At 43.6% G+C, this 7,533-nt stretch overlaps 1 long non-coding RNA gene across 1 annotated transcript; it reads right to left on the bottom strand.

Moving 5' to 3' along the window:
• Window positions 1-3,124: 3,124 nt before the first annotated feature.
• LOC132391019 (uncharacterized) lies at window positions 3,125-6,178 on the bottom strand. The gene is made up of 3 exons (XR_009511053.1): window positions 5,330-6,178; window positions 4,011-4,131; window positions 3,125-3,247 (listed from the first exon to the last, which is right to left on the bottom strand). It is a non-coding gene; the product is annotated as an uncharacterized LOC132391019 (long non-coding RNA).
• Between the last annotated feature and the right edge of the window lie 1,355 nt (window positions 6,179-7,533).

The raw sequence follows: 7,533 nt of genomic DNA, 5'->3' as shown, positions 1-7,533 counted from the left end.
TGTTCCTCCTATCACCGTAAAATTATGCCCCATCTTATTAGCCATTTCCACCCCAGGAAAATATCTCTGAATGTCCACTCTATGCCTCTTATCATCTCGTACACCTCTATCAAATCACCTCTCATTCTCCTTCGCTCCAAAGAAAAAAGTCCTAGCTCACTCAATCTATCCTCATAAAACATGCTGTCTAATTGAGACAGCATCCTGGTAAATCTCCTCCACACCCTCTCTAAAGCTTCCACAACTTTCCTATAATGAGGCGACCAGAACTGAACACAATACTCCAAGCATGGTCTAACCAGGGTTTTATCAAGCTGCAACATTACCTCACAGCTCTTGAACTCAATCCCCTTGAATAATGAAAGCTAACACACCATACACATTCTTAATCATCCCATCGAATTAAATGGCAGCTCTGAGGGATCAACGGAAGTGAACCTTGAGATCCCAGTGTTCCTTCACACTATTAAGAATCCTGCCATTAACCCTGCATCTGCCTTCAAGTCCATCTGGAGAACACGTTGTCAGGGGAGAAAACCAGCTCTGGTTGCTGGGTCTGGCTTCCGACCCTCCAACGTTCTTGGCTGTTAATGGCCTGATGTGATTATGGATGGCTGTACATGAGCTCAACAATGCTCAAGGAAAACACGCAGGATTGATATAAAAATCCCCCTCTGCATCTATCAGAACTCATTAGCTCCTTGCCACCCATCACTTACTTTTAAAAAAAATTCAAATTTAATTTTTTGTTCTTTCCTGACTTGGCAGCAAGACTTATCCACAAACAAAGGAGGCACTGTACTTATATTCAAGGTTACAGGAGATTACTTTATTTGATTAATATGAAGAATAAAGTACAGGAAGAAAAACTAATTCTGAGAAAACTAATAATACTTATCCTCAATGATTACTGAGGAAAATTATTAATTTGAGAAACAAAATAATACTCAACCAATCACTGAGCAAACCTGTACAAAGCTAGAGGGAAACGGAAGCATCTCACAGGCTTTAATACATTCTCTTAGTCTCTCTCCCTCTCTCTCTCTCCCCCCATCTCCCTCTCTCCCTCTCTCTCCGACCCCTCTCTTCCCCCCCCCCCCCTCTCTCTCTTTCTCTCATTCTTGCTCTGTCTCTTTGTCTTTCTCTTAAGGTCTACAAGGGCTAAAATTGGTCAACTGGGAGGCACTTCATGTGTGGAGCCAAAGCAGATGGGGAAGATCTTAAACACCCTATTTTGCATCTGTAATTACTCAGGAGATGGACACGGAGTCTATAGAATTGAGACAAAGTGGCATCAACTTCATGGGCAATATACAGATTACAGATCAGAGTGGATGACTACCCAGGGCCCAACAAGGTACTCACTCGGGCCCCGTGGGAGGCAAGTGCAGAAACAGCCGAGATATTTAAATTTTCCCTAGCGACCAGTAGAGAGACAGATGATTGGAGGATAACCCATGCTGTTCCACTGATTAAGAAAGGCTCCAGACACAAACCCAGAAATGATAAACTGGTGAGTTTAGTGAGGTCAGTTACAGGAAAGGTATTGGAAGGTATCCTAAGGGACCGGATATATGAGAATTTGGATAGACATGGACTAGTTAAAGATAACCAGCATGACTTTGTGCGTGGTAGGTCAAGGAAGTTACCAGGAAAGTTGATGAAGGCAAAGTAGTGGATGTTGTCAATATGGACTTTAGCAAGGCATTTGACAAGGTCCCGCATGGGAGGCTGGTCAACAAGGTTCAGTCGCTCAGCATTCAAGATGAGGTAGAAAATTGGATTGGACATAGGCTTTGCAGGAGAAGCTAAAACGTGGCAATAGTTGGTGGGAAATGATTCCTGGATTGAACAGCTTGTCATATGAAGAGTGTTTGATGGCTCTGGACCTGTGTTCACTTGAATTCAGAAGAATAAGAGGTAACCTCAGTGAAACCTATTGAATGCTGAAAAGCCTTGATAGAGTGGATGTGGAGAGGATGTTTCCGATGGATGGGAGAGTCTAGGTCTAGGACAAGAGGGCACAGACTCAGAATAGAGAGGTGTCCTTTTAGAATGGAGATGAGGAGTAATTTGTTTAGCCAGAGAGTGTTGAATCTGTGGAATTCGTTGCCACTGGCAGCTGTGGAGACCAAGCCTTTATGTATATTTAAGACAGAGGTTGATAGATTTTTGATTGGTCAGGGCATGAAGGGACACAGGGAGAAGGCAGGAGATTGGAACTGTGAGGAAAATTGGATCGGCCATGATGAAATGGCGGAGCAGACTTGATGGGCCAAATGGTCTAATTGTGCTCCTGTGTCTTATGGTCTTTTTTGCTTTCTCTTGCTCTTTTACTTTCTCTCTCTCCCCTTTTCTCCCTGTATCCCCCTGCTCTATCTCTGTCTCACCCCTTGAGGTGAACTACATATACCTGTCTGGACACGCCCCCCCCCCCCTGCTGACTGCTCCTGTGGCTCCTCCCACAGACCCCTGTATAAAGGCGATTGGAGGCACTGCTCCTCCCTCAGTCTCCAGGATGTTGTGTGATGGTCTCTTGCTGCTGATAGTGCTCTCTTCCAGCTAATGAAAGCCTATCTCTCGCCTCACATCTCCGAGAGTTATTGATGGTGCATCACCCCTCTCTCTCTATCACTCTCTTTCCCTTTTCTTTCTCTTTCTTCCTCTCTCTTTTCCCTCTTCCTCTCTTTCTCAGTGTATTTTCTTGATCACTATCTCTGTCACCATAGTATCCAAGTCATCTGTAAGAATCCACTCCACCCAGGACATGCCCTCTTCACACTGTTCCCATCAGGAAGGGGTACAAAAACATGAAGGCACACACTCAGCGATTCAGGAGCAGCTGCCATCAGATTTCTGAATCAACACTGAACTCATGACCACTACCTCACTGATTTCTGATTTTTTGCACTACTTGCTTTAACTTAACTATTTAATAGACATACATATACTCAATATAACTCAGTTTTATTCTCTATATTTATTTATCATGTATTTCATTGTACAGCTGCTGTGAAGTTAACATATTTCACATGTTAGTTTTCAAAGCATTCATTGTGGACTGGCTCCCTTTCACGTTTCTCTGAACGGCTCAAAGGGCCGAATGGCCTACTCCTGCACGTATTTTCTATGTTTCTATTTCCACTTTCCGGGCTGATGCCAGAAACACAGAGATCCTTCAGATACTGGAACACACACAAAATGCTGGAGGAACTTATCAAGTCAGGCAGCTTCCTGCAATACAAAACTGTAAATTACAGTAACTATACACCTTTAAATAAATATGGCCATTCTATTCTATTGATAATACAGCTGTATCCTTAGCGTCAAATTTTTCATGAATTATGTTAAGAACTCTTCTAATATTATGGAATCTTTGGCGTTTTTGCACAAAACCATTCTGATCATAGACATGGGATATACGGGTCTAATCTTCTTGCTAAGGCTTTACAAAGTACTTTTGTGTCCAATCCAATTAGACTTACCAGTCTAGACGTGGAACATTCTGTAGGAGGTTTGCCTGGTTTCAAGATTAGCGTTATCATTGCCAGCCTTAAAGAGGGTGGGAGAGTTCCATTTCGGTAAGATTTGTCATACATATTTAAGAGTGGGACAAGTCATTTCTCTCAAAATGTTTTGCAGAATTCAATTGGTAGGCGGTCAGGCCCTGGCACTTTACCACTGTTAATATTTTGGATAGCCCGATTGTTATACCTCTATCTAACTCCTTTTTTGCATCTTCTGTGAGTGCTGGAATTGAAACTGATCAAGAAATGTGTCCCATTCTTCTGAGGCTTGGGGGCATTCTGATCTATATAAATGTTCATAAAATTCTCAAAAACTGTTATTAATTTCCAATGGGTCTACAGTTAGGCTTCCTGAAGAGGTTATTATACTGTTAATTGCTCTATCAGACTGTATTTTTTTAATTCTCCATGCCAAGAGTTTCCCAGCTTTGGAAACCAGTTATAAAAACCTCACTCATAATTGCAAAGGAAGGATTTACCTACCTTGGTGTCAAAATTACCACTGAAATTAAAACGATCGTCCCAACAAACTATGATCCACTAGTGGGCGAAGTGAAGGAGACATTGGATCGATGGATAACACAGCCCATATCAATGACTGGCCCTATAAACATGATCAAAATGAATATATTAACAAAATTTCTATACTTTTTTCAATCACTTCCTCTCCCACTATCAAAATCATTTTTTGATCAGCTTAATAGTATTTTTAGTAAATTCATTTGGAATAATAAAAAATCTAGACTGAGACTTAGGCTGCAATACCTGCCTCATGAAAGGAGAGGGCTACGGTTCCCCAAACTGAAATGGTATTGCTATACCTGCCTCATGAAAGGGGAGGGCTACGGTTCCCCAAATTGAAATGGTATTGCTATACCTGCCTCATGAAAGGGGAGGCTACGGTTCCCCAAACTGAAATGGTATTGCTATACCTGCCTCATGAAAGGGGAGGGCTACGGTTCCCCAAACTGAAATGGTATTGCTATACCTGCCTCATGAAAGGGGAGGGCTACGGTTCCCCAAACTGAAATGGTATTGCTATACCTGCCTCATGAAAGGGGAGGCTATGGTTCCCCAAACTGAAATGGTATTGCTATACCTGCCTCATGAAAGGGGAGGCTATGGTTCCCCAAACTGAAATGGTATTGCTATACCTGCCTCATGAAAGGGGAGGCTATGGTTCCCCAAATTGAAATGGTATTGCTATACCTGCCTCATGAAAGGGGAGGCTACGGTTCCCCAAACTGAAATGGTGCTATTCATCTGCTCAGTTACATTCCGTTTTATTTCTCAATGGAGGCCCTTCCAGCGTGGGTGAATATTGAACAGGCATCGGTACCAAACCTCCCCTGAAACTCTGCAGACCCAAGAAATCAGAACAGAACAACCGAGAACCCTTTCCTCAAAAATACTATTGACACCTGGTATTAAACACATCAGCATATTAAAGATACTCCTTCCACTTCCCGCTTCTCCCCAATATGGGGCAGTACAAAGTTCAGGGCAGGAAGAGCTGATGGTGGTTTCAGAATATGGACAGACAAAGGTGTGTAGAGAATAGAGGACCTTTATATGAATGGTAATTTTATTACACTTGATCAATTGTGTCAGACATACCATATTCCTAAAAAACACTTTTTTAAACCTGTATATATTTAAAAAGTTAAATTAAATAAATAATGCAAAAAGTAAAAGAAATAGTGAGGTAGAGTTTATGGGTTCAATGTCCCTTCAGAAATCTGATGGCAGAGGGGAAGACACTGTTCCTGAATTGTGGATGGTGTGTCTTCAGGCTTTTGTACCTTCTCCCTGATGGTCGCAATGAGAACAGGGCACGTCCTGAATGACGTGGTCCATAAAGCCAGATCCCGCCTCTTTGCTGCATCACTTCTTGAAAACGTCCTGGATGCTGGGGAGCGCCCAAGGTAGAGCGAGCTAAGCTCACAACTTTCTGCAGCTGATTTGATCCTCCAGCGGTGTCCCACTCCACACCAGCCGGTTAGAAAGCTCTCCAGGGTACATCAGTAAGATTGTTTAATGTAAAGGAGAACAAAATAACTATTACTCCAGATCCGATGCAGCACAAAAATCCACAATAAGATAAAGAACACGATAATAACAAAAGAAACACGTTAAGTATAAATACATAAGATTGCTATGGGGTGGAGGGTTGGAAATATGTCTCTACCAAGGGAGGTATAAGGTGCTTCTTCCCTCCACTAGCCTATAGATTGCCCTTGGGCAAGGTGTAGCACCTCCTTAGCCCCCGATCAGGGTCAGGTGAAGCCACGGGAGCAGGTGGTGGATGGTCGTACGAGCAGCCGGTGCAGATCACAAGTCCTGGTTATGCGACCACTGACACCAGGCAGACAATCCCTGAAGAGTGTTGATAATAACTGGGGTCACCCATCTTGTAAGGACACAACCCAGAAGGAAAGGGTAAACCACTTCTGTAGAAAGACCATGACATGGCACATAATGATGACGATCATAACCTATGCAGATAGATTGCCTGTGTGCCCATTAAATGACACTAGAGGTGTCACAGTGCACGCTCGTTGGTCTGGGCACAAGAGCAGAGGAATGGCAGGCTTTCTCTGTCACGGTGATGTGACCCAGGTGCCCCAGTCACGGTAAGTGCTGACAACGACCCATCGAGGAGTGGAGGAACGGCAGACTCCCTATGAAGAGACGGAAAGAGAAGGTGAGACACAGGAACACCGACGACCGAGCAACACATTCTCCAGAAACACTGGAGGACTCCACGCACCGAGCATGGTAAGAGACCCTTTAAATAATCTTACAACATGGGAAACACATGCGGGTAACAATCAACCCGACAAAACCAAACAGAAAGCACCTGGGTTTAATAGCTTGAACAATTAGTAAATCCAGGTACTCAAGAAACCCAGAGGCCCAAAGCTCTATGGCAAGCCCCATCCCCCCACCTGCCCACACCATCAGACAGGAGGTACCGTAACATTAGGGTGGTAACAGCTTCTCGCCCCCAGACTGTGAAGCGACAAAACTCCCTGCCACCACCCAGGTCTCATCACCATTATACTGTTTACTTTGTGACCTGTGTTGTAAATATAACCATGTAACAATTACAGCACGGAAACAGGCCATCTCGGCCCTTCTAGTCCGTGCCGAATACTTACACTCACCTAGTCCCACCTACCTGCACTCAGCCCATAACCCTCCATTCCTTTCCTGTCCATATACCTATCCAATTTTGCTTTAAATGACAATACCGAACCTGCCTCTACCACTTCTACTGGAAGCTTGTTCCACACAGCAACCATTCTCTGAGTAGAGAAGTTCCCCCTTGTGTTACCCCTAAACTTTTGCCCCTTAACTCTCAACTCATGTCCTCTTGTTTGAGTTTCCCCTGCTCTCAATGGAAAAAGCCTATCCACATCAACTCTATCTATCCCGCTCATAATTTTAAGTACCTCTATCAAGTCCCCCCTCAACCTTCTACGCTTCAAAGAATAGAGACCTAATTTGTTCAACCCTTGTTATTACCTTGTTATTTGTTAATTTATTTGTGGTAATATTACCTTGGAGTTGTGAGTGAGCTATATGCTCAGCAATGTCCAGAGGGACACTGTTTCATTTGCTGGTATACACATGAACGCTTAAATAACCACAAGCTTGATGAACACAAGAAATTCTGCAGATGCTGGAAATCAAAACGCTGGAAATGAATTAACAGTCAGCGTTTCTGGCCGAGACCCTTCATCAGGACTGGAAAGGAAGGGGGATGAAGCCAGAATAAAGGGGGGAGATGGAGGACAAGCCAGAAGGTGATAGGTGAAGCCAGCTGGATAGGAAAGGTAAAGTGGCCACTGACTGTATGTTCATGGTCTTCTGCTGCTGTAGCCCATTATCTTCAAGGTTCAGCATGTTGTGCATTCAGAGATGCTCTTCTGCACAAAATGCTGGGGGAATTCAGCAGGTCAGGCATCATCTTTGGAAGTAAATAAACAGTCAACGTTTCAGG

Source organism: Hypanus sabinus, chromosome 3, assembly GCF_030144855.1.
Source record: "Hypanus sabinus isolate sHypSab1 chromosome 3, sHypSab1.hap1, whole genome shotgun sequence".
Taxonomy (NCBI): Eukaryota; Metazoa; Chordata; class Chondrichthyes; order Myliobatiformes; family Dasyatidae; genus Hypanus; species Hypanus sabinus.
This window is presented reverse-complemented; position numbering and strand designations above follow the sequence as displayed.